The 18168-nt window shown below is 46.8% G+C and overlaps 1 long non-coding RNA gene across 1 annotated transcript; it reads right to left on the bottom strand.

The window, feature by feature from the left end:
• Nucleotides 1-3665: 3665 nt before the first annotated feature.
• Nucleotides 3666-17650, bottom strand: LOC130258332 (uncharacterized). Its single transcript, XR_008841482.1, has 3 exons — nt 17505-17650; nt 15653-15768; nt 3666-4085 (listed from the first exon to the last, which is right to left on the bottom strand). It is a non-coding gene; the product is annotated as an uncharacterized LOC130258332 (long non-coding RNA).
• Between the last annotated feature and the right edge of the window lie 518 nt (nt 17651-18168).

The raw sequence follows: 18168 nt of genomic DNA, 5'->3' as shown, positions 1-18168 counted from the left end.
CATATTTACAGTTCCTTTTAATATTTGCTGCCTGGGTCAGGCTGGTGACAAAGGAGCAGCTCTGAATATGCAAGAGGCCCCAGACAAAGGGCCCATTAGCCAAACATGCCCATTACTATGCAGAGAGGCAAATTCTCCTGCCAGAGAACCCTCAGCCAAGCAACAAAACTATTTGGCAAGTGTGCAAAACCCATATTCCACACAAGTGACAGACAGCATGGCAGGGAAAGCAAATGGGGCTATAAACACAAATGTGGTTCAATAAAGGGAATGAAAAGTGAGGGAAAAACTCTGTAACACTTTCTGGAATGGGACATCACAGCAAAGGGATCCTTGAGGAATATTTCTGTAAATCCAGAGCTGCCAGACCCTGCTCCCAGATCACCTGAGATGTGTCTGTAGCTTCGAGGTGCAGGTTAGCACAGACCTCATGCATCCACTGCAAAGAGATAAGGGTTTGGTATTTCCTTTAATTTTTCAATCACAAAAATTTTGGTCGTTTTTGTGTTAACGGGGGCCCAAAATTTTAACCAGCATAAACAAGAGTGATTCCAGTGAGTTTTACAAACTGTAACACTGCTTTTTCCTTCTCCATTGTTCCTGCTGGGTCTGCCAGCAAGTTCAATGTATTTATAGTTCAATGTATATTCAGTTCTGGACATTATTTCCCAAGAAGATCCAAGTAGCCCTGCCTGAGCAGGAGTTTATCACTGCAGTGATCCCTACTCAGAGTGCACAGTGTTGGTTTTATCCCTGTGTATATTACCCAACAAACTGTTCCCATATATTATGTAAAATCATGTAAATGGGTGTGTATGCATTTAGACAGAGGGAGCTTGCTCATAAATCTCACTTTAGTTTCAAACACAGAGCTCTAAGCATGAGTTTAAAGTACTGTTTTTTCTTTCACTGTGGATTTAGAGCAGGCTCCTTCCATTAGCCATGCAGGAAAAGCACTGGGAACTTGAGGAAAGTTAATACAGCCACATTTACAACAATTGTCCCTAATCTTGGGGATTTATCCTGGAAGTTTGCCTGCAGTTTGTCTTGGGAGGAAGTCCAGTAACCTCTGCAGATGATGGCAGTGAAAACCTATCTCTGAGTCAGGGAGGGAAAGAACACAAAGGCTTGCAAATCAAGACATTTTTGGGTTTTTTCACATCATAACTTATTGAAATTTAGTAATTGAGTAGAGACTGAGCACACTGTGTTTGCAGGCTGCTTACTTAAGGTTTCTCCATTTCTTGGGCTGAAATATATTGTTAAAATCATCCTCCATCTCTTTTTAAAAGTGGCACTGAGTATTGCATAACTCTGATCCAAAGGTGGGTGCACTGCAAAGATAGGGAAAAAAAATACATGTTAAAATGTAATGGACATAAAGTGCATGTAATGGTCATAAATAGCAGAGTCTGCTGGATTTCTGCCTCAGGCAGCAGAGGAATGCACTCTCTAGATGTGTTCTTGTGCTTTTGCAGTTCTCATTTTTATAGAAGCATGGAATGGTTTGGTTGGAAGGAACCTTAAAAATCCTCTAATTCCACCCAGCCCTGTGCAGCCTGGCCCTGCTGTCACACACATTGCAGCCATGCAGATCCAGGACCTTCCCAGTTTTCTCTGTGGCCTTTCCCAGCAGAGAACCTGAGCCTCCATCCCCTTGGAACAGCCCAATCCCTTCAGGAGCTCAGGAAAACCTTGGAGGTGCTCACATTCCTCAGCTCCCCCTCGTTTCAAATCCTTCCAGCTGCCAGTTTTGTCTCTGCTGGAAGGAAAAAAGGATCTTGCTGTGAGGCAGCCTCTGTCAGATCACTTCTCTCAGGTACAAAACTACTCACAGAGTTGTATTTTCTCTTTACCAGCATAACCAGCACATCAAGAGGATTCCCCTACCTGAGAGAGCATCCCAGTGAAACTCTGAACTCACTAACAGCTTTAAAGGGCTTTGGAAAAAGCAACAGTGAGAACCTCCACTGGGAATGGCAGGGAAATACAGAAACATGGAAATTCTGACTCTGCACAAGATGTTTCAGGTATTTGATTTCCAGTGCCTGCAGAGGAGTACCTGAATATTTAACTGGCATCAAATCAGCTCTCAACAGAGAGCTCGCTTGTGCCTGTGCATTCTGAGAGGTAAAAAATAACTCAGTAATCAGATTTTAAGCTGTTATCTAATTGCAGAGAAGGCAGCACTGCAGAAAAACCTTGGTAATTCAGTCCTTAAGAGTTCTCACACCAAATTTTCACTTTGTTTAAGGGCAGATGTGCACTGATTCCAGAAGGAAACAGATGTTTTCATCCCATCTGAGCTCCTTCTTGGGGGTAATTGCCTGTAAATAGCGAGGTTATTAAGCTATTAGTTGAATATCACTACCCACCAAGCATGACAAATTCATCAAAGCAGAAGTTCTACTACAGAAGTCCCACTTAAAGTTCATTTCCTTTACTGGCTGGTTGTTTAAGGAGATTTTCAGCAATAGATCATATTTTGTGGGCCATTCACCCAACAGGTGATTTCCTACAATGTTCTGAATCATTGGAAGCTCTCCATTTTACAACACTAATACTGCCCTAAAATTTGTCATTGATTTCATGCCTCACAAGTTTTAAGATCCTGAAGAAGCCAACAAACTATTCCACAAGGAGCTGACCTTCACTTAATGACCTGTCATGATCAGTGGAAATCAGAACAGGAACAACCAAACCGAGATACAGATTTTCCCCCTTTTCATTCATTCTGTTTCATATTATTCAGATATTGTAGGTTCTTACAGGGTTTAAATATGCAGATTATCTAAATATGTCTTATACAGCTAGGCATTTTTCTTCAGAGTGTTTTTTAAATAATGTATTTTGTACATGTAATTTTTTTGGCATTTAATTACACCAGAATGGAGGCCAATTCATCTAGCCTTTGCCTAAATTTCTGAAAATTCAATCAGTCGATTAATCTTTTATTACTAACACGGACATACAAACAATTTACTAATGGTTCTAGAAGATTATGGCTGGATGGAAAATTGGATGTATTCTCTCATTTGAAATCTCCTATTGTTTTGTTACAAAATCTCACCACCCATTCTGTGTTATGGAAGGCAAATCCGAGGCACAAAAGGTGTGAGACTGCTGGGAATTAATTTCCAAAGTCAGGTAAAATGTCATTCCATTGTTCTTTTGTAAATCATCCCCCCAGCACCTGTAGCATAAGGAAATGAAAAATGGGACAGACTATTAAGCTAAATGGCCTTTTGGAAAGCTGGAGTGAAAGCTTTACAAATGATGTATTGTGGGAGGGCAGCTCAATGTTTTCTGTGGTTTCTTTATGGTTTGTTCTTCCCCCTGATAAGCTGGGATTGAAATGAAAAGAGGCCTGACCTGACATGTTTCCCTGACTCCATCATTAGGGCTGACACTCCACTGGAAGAGGACCAGCCTTTTTCTCAGATGCAAAACACAGTAATTCCCTTTTAATGCCTATTAATTGGGAATTGGAGAAGGCTGAATTGAGAAGGAGCCTGGTGTGCCCTGAGTGCTCTCACTGTGCTCAGCCCTGGCAGAGGGACCAGGATGGACCCCAGAGCAGAGCCCCCTCCCTGCCCCACCCAGACCCTCCACAGCTCCCAGGAAAAAGCACTTTCTGCAAAGTCACTGGGATTTTAACCCTGGCATCCAGGAATGCTGCTCCAGGAAGTTGGGGGTCACTCACAGGTGTCTCTGCTGGAAACTGCTGTGCTTAATTTGCTCCATATCCAGGGCTTGGTGCCCTAAGAGCCACTGGGGCAACTGGTTTGAGCATAAATGGTCCAGTGGTCTCCTACTGCACCCACCCTCTTGCTCTTTCCAGCCATTTTTGGGAAGAGTTTTGCAGCATCTCTCAATAAAGCTTCTAAATGCAGTGAATTCAGGGATATTTTTAAATATGAGTTTATTTCATTTTCAAACCTGAGAGGTTTCCTTCCATCTTCTTAGGAGGGGTCAGAATGGGACAAACTGTACATGGACCAGCTTTGCTGATCTTCAGGCATCTGGGAGCTGATTTCCAAGGGAAATTCCTGCTGGAAGAGTCTGGGTTCAGACATACAGCTGGGCTGAAAACAAGATGAAAATGGTAGTCCAGTGTTATTGAAATTTAGCCAAAAGAATGCAGTTCTGGGTGCAATAATTCAATGTATTCTCTCCTCAGCCCCTGGCACTTGCAGGGAGCTGAGCAAACACTGCATGGAACAAACCTGCACTTCCCTGGGAGTGGCAAAAGCCAGGTTCAGCCAGGAAACTATCCAGCAGCCCTGCTGGAATTCCACAGCTGGAATTATGGCATCCCTGACACCCCCTGGCTGTCAGCAGCACCCAGGGAACGCTGCAGAGCTCCCTCCTGACTGCAGTGGAGGTGATGTTTATGATTTGGTTAGTTAGGAAAGAACTAAAGGCTGCTGGAGACATCAGATCATTGCAGAGCATTCCCAGAGCCACATCTCAGGAGCTGCAGGAAAATCCTTCCCCTCCAAGTGCAGCCCTGTCCCTGCCACAGGACACTGGGGCCGGGGCATCCCACTGGGAGGACTGGTCAGTGTGCTTTTTGTTCAGAGATCCTTTTATTCTTTAACTCGAGTGCTAATTTAATTGTAATCCCTGAGTGTGAGGGTGGGGAGAAGCTGTGGCTGCCCCTGGATCTGCAAGTGTCCAAGGGAGCTGGAATGAGAAGATCTCTCAGCTCCCTTCCAACCCAAACCATCCCAGGCTCCATGAGACCCTCCCCAGGCTGCAGGAACAGCCTGGCCATGGATTTACCAAACACTCCACGTGCAAAGCCCAGTGCTGGGGAAGGAATCATCCCTTTCAGACCTCAGGCTGGGGCTGGCCAGGGGGGAAATCCCTGCCTAAGGATGCCCTGGGCAAAATTTTATCATTGGACCAACATTCCTGAGTCACCTGAATTAAAAGGACTCAGCCTAAGGACTGTCTGGATCTCCTAAAGCAGAGTCAAAAGCAAAGAATCTATTCCATTGACAAAATAATTAAACCATTAATAACTGCATGCATATAACTTTGAGGACTGAATGATATCAATTAAATTCAATTAACATCTGCACAATGCTTTGAGGACATAAAATGTCATGTAACTCCAAAGAAATGTTAGAATTAATCCTATTAATCCTATTTTTAGGATTTATTAATCCTAAAATAGTTTCTGCTGCATTAGCACACTGCTAAACGTGAAAATCACTAGAACCAAAGGCAGGGGCACTCCAAAGATTTAGGGAGGTTGTATGAAAAAGTGAGGGTTTTTTACCTGAAATCAAGTTCCAGTTGAAACTGGCAGTTACAGATGAATCAATATCAATGCCATTTAAAAATAACCATATTCTTTGTATAGCTATTGATTCTAGCAGGAGTGACTAAAGGAAGGATATACATAAATATACCAAAAAAAAAAAAGAAAAGTTGGATATTAATGTCATCTTTTATCATGGTAGGCACTAACATGGCTGGAAAGTATTGATTACCTTAAAAGCCCCTAATAACTAAAGAACTATTGACTTAATATTTTCTCTAATCCTCCATGAAATTTTACAGTAAGTCCTGATGTATTTTCTGTTAAGAGTTTTAGGGCTCAGCTATATCATGTACTTATCTGGAGTGTCAGCCCAGGGGCTTACACTGCACTGATGAGAGCTCTGCTAAAGGTGAGGAATAACTCCCAAGATTTAAGTCTGGTTTCAGGGATTTTGGAAATAGATCCATCTGCTAATGTCTATTATTCTATAGCTTTTGTCTTTTTAATAATCCTTATCATTAAGGAATAATCTAATACACATTTTTTTCGGTTGAACAAGGGTTCTGCTCATAATTACTCAACTACAGCTGTTCTGAAAATTCCCTCAGTGTTGGGTAAGTGTCTCAACAGACTTTTTTATTGCTTCCTGTTTTCCTAGCACTCACAGCCTGCCTTCCTAAAACTCCAATGGGTGATACTTACCCAAGTTAAATAAGGGAATAGTGAATGGAAACTTGCCCAAACACCTGAATTCTTCAATCCCTCAAAGGGAGTGGATCCTCTCCTTCCTTCCACCCCTGCCCTGGCAGGGACACTCCCACTGTCCCAGGTGCTCCAAGCTCAGTGTCCAACCTTGGGCACTGCCAGGGATCCAGGGGCAGCCACAGCAAATCTGGGCACCTGTGCCAGGGGAGGATTTCCTCCCTGTATCCAGTGGAACTCCACCCTCCTTCAGTTTAAAGCCATTCCCCTTGTCCTGTCTGGGTCCTGCCCTGACATCCTGCACTGCCATGGAGCAAACAGAGAGGGTTTCACTTTGATTCACATTTGGTTTGAGTTCAGACCGAACAGCTGACAGGTTTCAGCCCCCAGGGATGCTCCTGCAGCCCCTTTGCCCTGGCTCTAGTATCCCATTCCTGCCCATCCCAAACTGTCCAGACCTCCACCCCTACAAACCTCACCTCCCCAAACTGCCCATGCACAGAAAAGCTTTGCTCACCCTCAGCAATTCTCCTGAGCCAAATTCTATCCATTTCAAACCTATTTACAGAAACACCTTCCAGGTCTTGCTACCAGACACCAGAACTGCAGGAATATCTCTGTTTTTTCCAAAAAGATTAAAGACTTTTAGATAAGAACTGGTTACAAAACAACATCGAGAGAAGTGCAGTTCTGGAGCTCCCTGTGCCTGAGCAGCATCACTGGGTTAACTCCTATTTTCCAAGATCTCTGTTGGATGAAGGTGATACATAATGGGATCCAGCAAAGAACAGACTTTTCCCCTTGCCTCCAGTAAAACCAAGGACTTCTCACCATCCCATGAGTCACATCTAATCCTTCACCATTGGTTTTGGCTCAGTCCTGTAATCACTTATTTATGGAACCCTCTCTATCACAGGAGCAGCCTCATTAAAACAAATGGGGCAGTTTTTCATGTGCTCCCTCAAAGCCATTTAAGCCCCCAAGTCCTGCTTTAAGCTGGGCCTTCCCCTGGGTCTCCCCAGGCTGAGGAGGGAGCTCAGCTGGCCCTACAGCTCTGTCCTCAGAGGAGGCAGAGCACAGCACTAATTATTTTAATGACTGGAAATGAACTGTGAATTTCTTAAGAGCCATTGAAGCAAAACACTTCGAGTCAATCTCCCCACATTAACACCAGAGTGCTGGAGATTGCTCATGTCTTTGAGATGATGAAGTGCATCTGCTGGATTTCCCTAGCTGATAGTGGGCCAAGTGTAAAAACAGCAAACTGTCCCTCACATCCTCGTGATGAAATAAAGGAAAAACAGAAACCCCACTCAAGAAAGTCAGGCTGTGCTGAGCTGCAGTGCTCCTGTCCATCAGTGCAGCCCCAGGGACACCTGGCAGGGATGGGCAGGGCCACCCTGCTCCTCTGGGAGGCATTAATCATCTGTGGGATGCATTAATCATCTCTGGGATGCAGGATGCTGTCTGGGATGCAGGAATGCTCTGTGGGTTGCAAGAATGTTCTGTGGGATGCAGGATGCTCTCAGGGATGCAGGATGCTCTGTGGGATGCAGGATGCTCTCTGGGATGCAGGATGCTCTCTGGGATGCAGGATGCTCTGTGGGATGCAGGATGCTCTCTGGGATGCAGGATGCTCTGAGGGATGCAGGATGCTCTCTGGGATGCAGGATGCTCTCTGGGATGCAGGATGCTCTCTGGGATACAGGATGCTCTCTGGGATACAGGATGCTCTCTGGGATGCAGAATGCTCTCTGGGATGCAGGATGCTCTCAGGGATGCAGGATGCTCTGTGGGATGCAGGATGCTCTCTGGGATGCAGGATGCTCTGAGGGATGCAGGATGCTCTCAGGGATGGAGGAATGCTCTGTGGGATGCAGGATGCTCTGTGGGATGCAGGAATGCTCTGTGGGATGCAGGATGCTCTCTGGGATACAGGATGCTCTCTGGGATGCAGGAATGCTCTCTGGGATGCAGGATGCTCTCTGGGATGCAGGAATGCTCTCTGGGATGCAGGAATGCTCTGTGGGTTGCAGAAATGCTCTGTGGGATGCAGGATGCTCTCAGGGATGCAGGAATGCTCTCAGGGATGCAGGATGCTCTCTGGGATGCAGGAATGCTCTGTGGGATGCAGGAATATTCTCTGGGATGCAGGATGCTCTCTGGGATGCAGGATGCTCTCTGGGATGCAGGAATGCTCTCTGGGATGCAGGAATGCTCTGTGGGTTGCAGGATGCTCTCAGGGATGCAGGATGCTCTCTGGGATGCAGGATGCTCTCTGGGATACAGGAATATTCTCTGGGATGCAGGATGCTCTCTGGGATGCAGGATGCTCTGTGGGATGCAGGAATATTCTCTGGGATGCAGGATGCTCTCTGGGATGCAGGATGCTCTCTGGGATGCAGGATGCTCTGTGGGATGCAGGATGCTCTCAGGGATACAGGATGCTCTCTGGGATGCAGGATGCTCTGTGGGATGCAGGATGCTCTCAGGGATGCAGGATGCTCTCTGGGATACAGGATGCTCTCTGGGATGCAGGAATGCTCTCTGGGATGCAGGATGCTCTCTGGGATGCAGGATGCTCTCTGGGATGCAGGAATGCTCTGTGGGATGCAGGAATATTCTCTGGGATGCAGGATGCTCTCTGGGATGCAGGATGCTCTCTGGGATGCAGGAATGCTCTCTGGGATGCAGGATGCTCTCTGGGATGCAGGATGCTCTCTGGGATGCAGGATGCTCTCTGGGATACAGGAATATTCTCTGGGATGCAGGATGCTCTCTGGGATGCAGGATGCTCTGTGGGATGCAGGATGCTCTCAGGGATGCAGGATGCTCTGAGGGATGCAGGATGCTCTGTGGGATGCAGGAATATTCTCTGGGATGCAGGATGCTCTCTGGGATGCAGGATGCTCTCTGGGATGCAGGAATGCTCTCTGGGATGCAGGAATGCTCTGTGGGTTGCAGGATGCTCTCAGGGATGCAGGATGCTCTCTGGGATGCAGGATGCTCTCTGGGATGCAGGATGCTCTCTGGGATACAGGAATATTCTCTGGGATGCAGGATGCTCTCTGGGATGCAGGATGCTCTGTGGGATGCAGGATGCTCTCAGGGATACAGGATGCTCTCTGGGATGCAGGATGCTCTGTGGGATGCAGGATGCTCTCAGGGATGCAGGATGCTCTCTGGGATGCAGGAATGCTCTCAGGGATGCAGGATGCTCTGTGGGATGCAGGATGCTCTGCTGCACAGGCCCTGTGTGCATGGCTGGCTCTGCAGTGTGGCATCTCCAGACCAGCAGTTATTCCTCTATCCCTGTTTGCTTATTCCTGCTCTAACTGTGCTGTTCATTGCTGATTTGTTTTTCCTTTGTATATCCAAGGAAATGCAAATATGGGATTTAATCAGGAGGATGAGCCACGACAGCCAGTGTTTGCCAAACAGTTTAGTGAGCGTGAGCACCTCCATTAGAGACAGAAGTTGCAGCAGCTTTAGCAGACAATATTCAGGCAGCTCTGAGCATCCAAGCAGAAAGAAATCACCTAAAATCATGATTCATTTTTTAAAACCCTGCCTGACCTTAAAAATGAAAACGTCATTACTAATTCAGGGAAGTTTTCATTCAGTCCCAAATGCTGCTGTGCAGGTGTGGTACCCAGAGCCACGAACAGCCCCCAGCCCTGGGCTGGGGCAGAGCTGCCTCCAGAGTCCCTGCAAGAGCAGCCCTGGCCAGGAGAGCTCACCCAGCCTCTCCTGGAGGGGCAGAGCCATCCATGCCATTAACTGCTGCTGCTCTGTGTGCAGGCAGCAGAATGTGCATCAGATTGCAAATGGAGCTGAGATTAAACACAGCTCTTAATGGCTCTGCAAACACATCTGGGAAAAAAACATCAGAGCATTCACCACTAAATTAACTCCTCATTTTTGCCAATATGGCCCTGTTTGCATTCCACTGCAGCCTGGCCCCAGCTCAGGCAGTGCTGGAGCTCCTCACTTCAGGAATAAACTCTCATTTTTGCTGTCAGGCACAAAAGGGAGCAGAAGGATTTCCACAGTGCCCAGGCCAATGCTGCTGATCATGAGTGATGCCAACCAGAACCTTCCATCTCAGAGCTTGGGGTGCACACACCACAGCCCAGTAATTAGCAAAGCTTTCAAATAATCCAGTGTTTTTTCTTCTCTGCTCCAGGAATCCTTTGAGGAGATTGTGCTCCTCAAAGACACTGATATTTGAAAGGATGTAGCCCACTTCATTTCAAAGGCTCAGCTGGAAAAGGCCACAGAGGCTGAAATTGCAGACTCCAGAGTCTGATAACAGGTTTGGAGCAGGTTCCCAGAGCAGCTGTGGCTGCCCCTGGACCCAAGGCCAGGCTGGACATTGGGCTGGAGCAGCCTGGGACTGTGTTATGTGTCCTTGCCATGGCAGGGGTGATTGGGATGAGTTTTAATGTCCCTCTCAACACAAACCAGGCTCTGGTTCTGTGTAAGTGACACCACAGTCCTTCTCCTCCCTGATTACACATCTGCTCAAACTCTCCTGGAGAGAATATCCAGAAGGCAAGGTCAGGCACAAGGACATTTCCTCACTGTTAATGTCCCTTTCCAGGCCATCCAGCAGCACTAGGCCAGTGTCCCTGTGAGCACACAGAGCCCTCTGCAGTGACAGCAGCAAAATAATTCACTGTTTACAAGGTGCTGCCTGCCTTGTGGTACAAACCTGCCCTTTGAGCAGAACCCTCCCTGGGGTCACTGTCCTGCACTGGCAGCAGAGCTCTGCCCCTTCACATCCCCAGTTTTTAAACACTGAATAATTTAACAGCATGGCTCTGTGGCTGCAGTTCTGTTCAGCTCACATCACTTTTTGATGGCTCTTACTCCTTAAATTTAGCTGGGCCCTCTGCACATGCCCTTGGCTGATCCCAGAGCACTGAGTGCTCCTGTCCCAGCATCCCTGCCTTGTCTCCTGGATGGAAATAATCATATTTCATCCTCACTGCCACATCCTGCCTCCTCTGGGCTGCTGAGCCTCCAGCTGACCCCTGTGGTGCCTTTGCTTAGGCAGCCAAAAATCCAAAAAGCACTTGGAACAGTCATACAGCAATACTTTCTCCATGGAAATATTGCTGGGAGAGCAGCTCGTTCCCTGGCCTTGCCCATCACTCCCAGGGTGAGCTGAGAAACCAAACCAAAATTCTCTGCAGTAATTTTCCTTTTGCCCATTACCTTGCTCAGTACACCAGAAGTGCACATTTCTGCGTGGCTCAGAGATAAAGAATTGTTTGGATGTTTATTAAACAACAGAGTTGAATGAAGTCAGCCCCATTATCTTGTCTGGAGGATGGAAGTTAATTGGAAGACACAATGATTTACTCCAGTTTGAAATACCAAGTGGGCTTTGGAGTAAGTTAATGACGACGAGGATCAGAATGAGAGTGGGGAAAATGGAAATTTCATTTTAATTCCTGCTGAAGTACTTTAGTAAATGAGTGTGCTCTCCCCTCACTGTGAGAGGTTCCTCCAGCTTGCTTTGCTGTTCCACATTTCACTGTTATCCCAGGGCACATTAAACCCATCACTGGACACTTACAGCAACTTCATTTTCTAAATAAAACACCAGAGGGGAGCCAGAGTGGCAATGGGGGAAATCTCCTGGACACAGAAGATCCAGAAAAGCAAGTGCTGGGAAGCTGAGGAGCAGGGACACCCCATCCCTCACTGTGCCCCCACGATGGTTTGGATCATGTCAATCCAAAATGTCACCACTGGAGTTTGGGAAAAGCCAGTGTGGCATTCTCATCTCTGCCTGTTGTGCCTGTGCTCATTTCTGATGCTGAGGGGGATTTTTTTTCTGTAGAAGAGGCACATCTGCAGCAAATTCCAAGCATTTATTCCCTAGAATAAAGACAAATAATAGGAAAGGCTCCAAATGCTCCCAGCAGCAGTGGAATGAGTGCACAATAGCCCACAGAGCCCAGAGAAGATCTCACAGAGCTAAAGTGGGATTTATACTGCACAGGCAGAGATGGGAATGGGGCCATTAACAGCAGAGCTGCAGTCAGGGCAGGGAGGGGAATGGGGCTTTTCCCACCAAAATGCTTCAGAGGGGATTGCCAGGAACCCAGAATGCCAAAGCCAGATGGTGTGGGGGCACCTCCAGAAGGGCAGAGGCTCCCAGGAATTGGAAGCCTTGCTTGGAAATGGTAGGAAAAGAGATGCTGGTTATTTTCAGTGTCCTAAGAGCATTTCCTGCAGTGGAAATGGAGGGCGGTGGCCAGAGAAGGAAAACAATTCCAGGGATTGTTCCTGTGCTGTCCCTCCTGTGTCACTGCCACATCCCACTGGATGCAGGGATGCTCTGCTCCCCTTCTCTTGCCTCCAAGGAGCTCAAAGGCCACTCTTGTGTTATTCCCACTCCTCTCTGAGGGCACAGAACCCCCTCAGCTCTCCTGACTTATTCTGAGCCAGGATTAGATGGAATTTTGTGCAGAGACAGTTTTGTTGCTATTGAGGGATGGTCAAATTCCCCCATCACATCATGCCAGGAAATCCAATGGTTTCCTCAGCAACTTTCCATCCTCCTCCTCTCCCATGGGAGAATCAACCTCCTCCTCCTCTCTTCTTTTGCCTCCTCCTCCTCTTCTATGAAAGACAAGGTGCCAGCTGGCATTAAGAAGAAAAAAAAAAACAACACATTTTCTTCTCTCTTCCTCCCCACCAAAACATTTATGAGTTTCAATTTTACTTGTGTTTTCCACCACCAGTTTGGAGCTTGCTTGCCCTGAGCATGTCACCTGCCCCAGGAGCCCCTGATCCCTGATGGCACAGAAATTAATCCCACTGCCACGGGCTGGCCACATCCTCTCAGCATTTCATTACAACCTTGTTTCTGCCCCTTTCATTTCTTTTTACATCTCTCTCCTGCTGATCTCTTAATCCCTGCCTTCAGCAATTGTTTATTGTTTATCTAAACATCCCCTGCCACTGCCTGATATTCCCTTCCAGCCCTCCTCAAACATTTGGCTTCTCCTGCCCTTCCTTAGCTTCAGCCAGCCCAGGACCAAATCCCACTGCAGTCCTTGCAGTTTAACATCTGCCTTGGTTCCTCCAGTTGCTCTTCCATAAAGTATTCCCAAACAATCTCGTAGCTCCAATATTTTGCTCCACTAACAAACCTGGAGCTCCCACAGAGCTCTTCTGGTGGCATCTGAGTTTACCAGAGGTTTAAAGATCACCTTTCCAGAAGCACCAGCTCTTTACACCGCTGGAAATTAAAACTATTAACATGGTTTGGGTTATTTTGTCTGCAAGCAAAAGCAGATTGCTGCTGCAAGGGAATTATTCCTGAGATATTGCTCTCTGCTTGTTCCTCCACAAGGACAGAGTTATAAAAAATTATGCAATGCTATAAGCTTAAAATATGTGGAAAAGGGAAAAATAACAAGTCTGCAACATTTGCAAGTGAAAAAATACCATGCAATTCAAATTGCTCTGGAATGCACGAAACAGAGGAGTTGTCAAGTGTCAGTCCAAGTTTCTCCTTACAGTGTGTTTGTCACCCCCCAAACCTCCCCCAAATCCCAGCTCACACAGCAGAGGCAGCTCAATGAGAATCCCTCTCCAGCAAAGCCAGCTCCCTTCTGCAGTGTCCAAGACTGGGCAAGTCCCCTCCACCCAAAGCTCACCCAGTCCCACCCCTGACTCCTTCCAGCATCCCAGGCTGCTCCAAGTCTCATCCAGCCTGGCCCTGGACAGTCCAGGGATGGGCACACAACTTTTTATCTCCCTTTGCACATCAAACATCTTTGCCCTGACCCCTAACTGTCCAACAGCACCAGCAAAGACACACTAAAACACTTTGGCCATCACCTCTGGAAGCCTCTGCCCCTCTGCAGGCACCTTCTGCTCCAGCATGGAGGAGCTGAGGCTGAGCTGGGTGACAGAGGCAGGGGACAGAGCTGGGGACACCTGGGGAGCTGAGGGAGATCTGCAGGCAGGTTTGTTGGCACTGCAGGCTCCAGGAGCTGGGTGCTGCAGAACAGCCCTGTGGAAGGTGCTGGGCACTGCCTGCTGGAGTCCTGGGGCTGCAGGGGGCTCCTCATTTCCTGCATCAATGTACTGACCTAGATTCCTGTCAATTCCTGCATTATCCCTAGGAAAAGATACTGCACTGCCTTTCCAGAGCACACACTGGAGAAAAGGTGCTTTACATGTCAAGCAGCCAGCTTTTCAATTAGATCCCTTTGAACACAGTTTAGCAGCAGATATATGGAATAAAGAGTGAGGCAGCCACACAGCTCATCCATCCACTCCTGATTAGTTCCACAATACCTCCCATCCGTGCATCACTTCAGGTGGAGCCCTCTGCCTTGCCTTGCCTCCTAAATTCTGTCTGTTTGCAGAACTATTGAGAGGGACAGCAGGATGCAGCAGGATATTTGTCAGCACATCGATCAGGATTTGCATGGCAGGGCTGTTTGTGTGCAGCCTGTTCCTCCCCAGCCTTAACCACACCGTGAATTCCTGGGAAAATTATGGCCCTGCTCTGTTCAGTCCCTCAGCTCCTGGCAGGTCTCAGTTCCAAGGGCTGTTCAGCACAAAACAAAAGGGCAGCGCTGCCCTGATCAATAGGAACTGGTGGGAAGCTGCCAAGGAATATTCAACTCCCAGCCTGGGAACTGCAGCAGAGGTTCTGCCTCTGGAGGGGCTGTGCAGCCAGGAATGCCCAAGGACAGCAGGACACCTGCACCCATCCTGCCTGTGAGGGTTTGATCCATGAAATCTCCCTCAGAATTCCAATCCCGGTACCTGTTACATCACAGGACACACATCTCTGATCCACATCCACTTGAGCCACCCAAAAGAGACAGGGATATGCAAATATCTTCTTCACGTGCTGCATTTTGAAGCCATTTTTTCTCTTGTTATTCCCATCATTTTACCTATCATTAAGAAGCAAATAAACCTTAAGTTTTTGTTTTCCCAGTCCCTGATTTTTCATGAGAATGAGATGGGAGCAAAACAACTGCCAAGAAGTTCCTGTCATCTTGCTCATCCACAGATATGGGAATGGAAGTGGAATTCCAGCCATTGATATGGAAATGGAAGCAGAATTTCAGCCACAGATATGGGAATGGAAGCAGAATTCCAGCTGTAGATTTGGGATGGAAGCAGAATTCCAGCCATAGATATGGGAATGGAAATGGAATTCCAGCTGTAGATTTGGGGATGGATGCAGAATTCCAGCTGTAGATTTAGGAATTTCAGCAGGCACAGGCTGGGTCTGGATTAGCAGGGATGGTTTGGATACAGGCAGCTCTCAAAGCCCCCAAAGCTTCCAGCTGCTGAGGGCACTGGGAGAAGCAGGACCCAAAATCCATGCCATAAATGCCAGGACCATGTCATTAATAGGAAAGTCGTTAATTACAGAGGACTTGACTCTCCAGAGGGTGCTGGAGGCACTTGGTTTGTGTGAATCCTCATCCCTGGTGCCATAAAAATCTCGTGGTTTTGACACAGCCAGTGGGGCTGTCCTTGGGATGGAGCAAAACCATCTAAGGAGCAGATGGAGCAGGGCAGCTCCTGACTGAAAACAGACATTTCTTTAAAAATAGATGAAAGCAACATTTAATGTAGTTGAAAGGTGGAAATGAACCATTAAGAAATCCAGGCTTGTCTAAATACCTGCTTGTCATGTATATTTAATTGTTTCCATTTCCATTTGGATTGTGCTCTGCACTTGCACAATGGCCACAGCTTGTCCTCAAGTGTCTGAGCACAGAGAGGGATTTGAGAGGAGTCTGAAGGGGAGAAGGATGAGGAGATTTCTGAGCAAAAACAGATGCCAAAACCACCCAAAAGGCTGTAAGGAAGAATTATTAGTCAGTCCTTGATAAAGAGATGCAAAAGCAGCAGGACAAACCCACATTACAAATGCATCAGCCTTAAAAAACTGCTGCTTGCAGACAGTCTGGTAGAACAAATCACCACTTTCCTTCTTTTTCTTCTAACCAGGACAAACCAGTGGAAAGTATTGCTCCAAACCACTTCATTAATATCAGATCAGCTGCAAAAGCCATTTTAGAAGCAGCTAATTACCAAACCTCTGATCAATGTGCAGTGGGATGGAGGCTGGAGTTCTCTGCCTGCAGGTTCCACACCTCAGCTCCAGTATGTTCTTCAGAGTCCTTGAAAAATTCATTTTCTTCACAACTCCCCTCATTATTTATTAATGACTGTTATTCTGAATTCTGGATCACCATCATTTCCTCAAGCAGGAGCATAATTTTTCCTTCTCTTATCGAAACAGAGTCAGAACTCAAGAACCTGCCCCCAGGGTTTGAGTGTTCCCCCTTTTCTCCAAGCCAGGAGCCCTCATATCCAGAACTGACACGGATCCAGCAGGAATTTATGTGAGATCCTCAAAATCTTCAATGTTTTCTCTTTAGAAATTCCTGCTAAGAGTGTTTGGTTTCAGCTGAGATAATGAAATTCAGAGAGATCATGACCTGGCCATGCAGGAAGGAGTTTTGTCAGTACAAGTGGCACTTTAACCACCAGGACATTTTTTTCTGCACACCCACAGTTCCAGAGGGATTCTGTGCCCATGGTCAAGCACTGGCTGGAACTCCCTGGTCTCCCCAGCAGCTCTGGCCAGAGCTCCTCTGGCAGCTTTGCCATCAGAGCTGTGTGAAATCCATCCCAGTGGGTGCCTTCCTTATGGAAAGGAGTTATTACACACAGGTTCGACTAATGTGAGCATAAAAAAATGATTTCTTCCCTCTGAGAGAGGACAGATGGCTTTGCCTCCTTGTGAAGGGTTGGTTTTTCAACACAAGCTGCCTCTCCAGTGGAGAGGAGGGGGGAAATCATCTCTTAATTACTGCTCCACTGGCTGAAAGCACATTCTTGGAGCAGAAGGTATTAGCTGGAGTTTTCTTACACCAAAGTCAGACATAAAAAAGAAATCACAGAACTGTTTTGGTTAACAGGAGGAAAATTTATATTAAAAAAACCTCCACTAGAACTGGGTGATTCTTCCCCACTTTACACAGAACTACTTGAATCAAGGCCAGAATCTGTTTCCTTAGGAGGTGAAACACGAACACCCAAAGAATTAAGTGACAATTCCTTCATGTTCCTGAGTTATGGATTAGAAAAATCGTCTCAGCAGCACTGATCAATGGGAACTTCAAAGAGAAGCACGGCCCATCCATTACAGTTCCTCCCAATTACATCCTTCTGCTGAGACCTGCACTTTGTGTTCCTTCCAGGCTTCCAAAAAAGAGGGAGCAGGATTTTAAAAAGCAGCTTCTGAGCGAGTTTTACCTTTTTATTGGATTTCAGCACCACAGGACTGGTTAAATTGGGAGTAAATTCTGAACTGCTGGTGAAATGGAAGCACCATTTTCAAACAAAAATCAGAAACATCTCAAAGCTGTTGGTTTTTCTGGTCATTTTCTTTCCTTTTTGTTGAGACTTCAACAAATTTTGCCTAAATCCACGAATCATTTTGAGTAAGCTGAAAGTTCTTTACCTGATTTTGTTGGGTGAGCTGTGGGTTTTCATCAGGTCATTTCAACCTTCTGAGCTCTCTGAGATTTGGAGAGGAGTTTGGGATTGTTCCCTCCTTTTCTCCTGGAAAATGTGAGAGATGTGACTCCATCCTTCTCCCTCCATCAGCCAAAGGTGGAGAATCCCACCTGATGCCAGGAAAACACAGGGAAACAGGAAAAACAGCAGCAGCATCTCCTGGGTGTTGGTACTTTTTCTATTGTGGTTTTTTTTTTTTTTTTTTACCTGTGCTATAAAACCCCCTGGAGCAGCTTTTTCTGGGATGTTGAGGGTGGCAGCAGCCAGCCCTGCTCACCTGGCCCTGTGCCCTCACCTCGGGATCTGCCTGGGAAATGAAGATGTTCTTCCATAATCCTCAGGAAAATCCCCTCCTGCCCAGCTCCTGGCTGCTCCTCACCCCAAAGGAGCCTCTTGCTCAGCTGTGACTTTGTGATGTCTCTCTTCAGCCTGACAGGTAAACCTGGACCAAAAAAAAAAAAAAAAAAAAAGTTAAAAAATTCCTCTGGGGGGCAGTTAGCCTGCAAGGATCATTACTCTGAGTCCTTAGCACTGAGGAACATTTCAGAGTTGAATCCCAGCCCTGTTAATGCTGAGTGTGGCCGAGGGCTGGCAGAAGCTGCCCTGGT

This window comes from Oenanthe melanoleuca, chromosome 12 (assembly GCF_029582105.1).
Source record: "Oenanthe melanoleuca isolate GR-GAL-2019-014 chromosome 12, OMel1.0, whole genome shotgun sequence".
NCBI classification, from domain to species: Eukaryota; Metazoa; Chordata; class Aves; order Passeriformes; family Muscicapidae; genus Oenanthe; species Oenanthe melanoleuca.
This window is presented reverse-complemented; position numbering and strand designations above follow the sequence as displayed.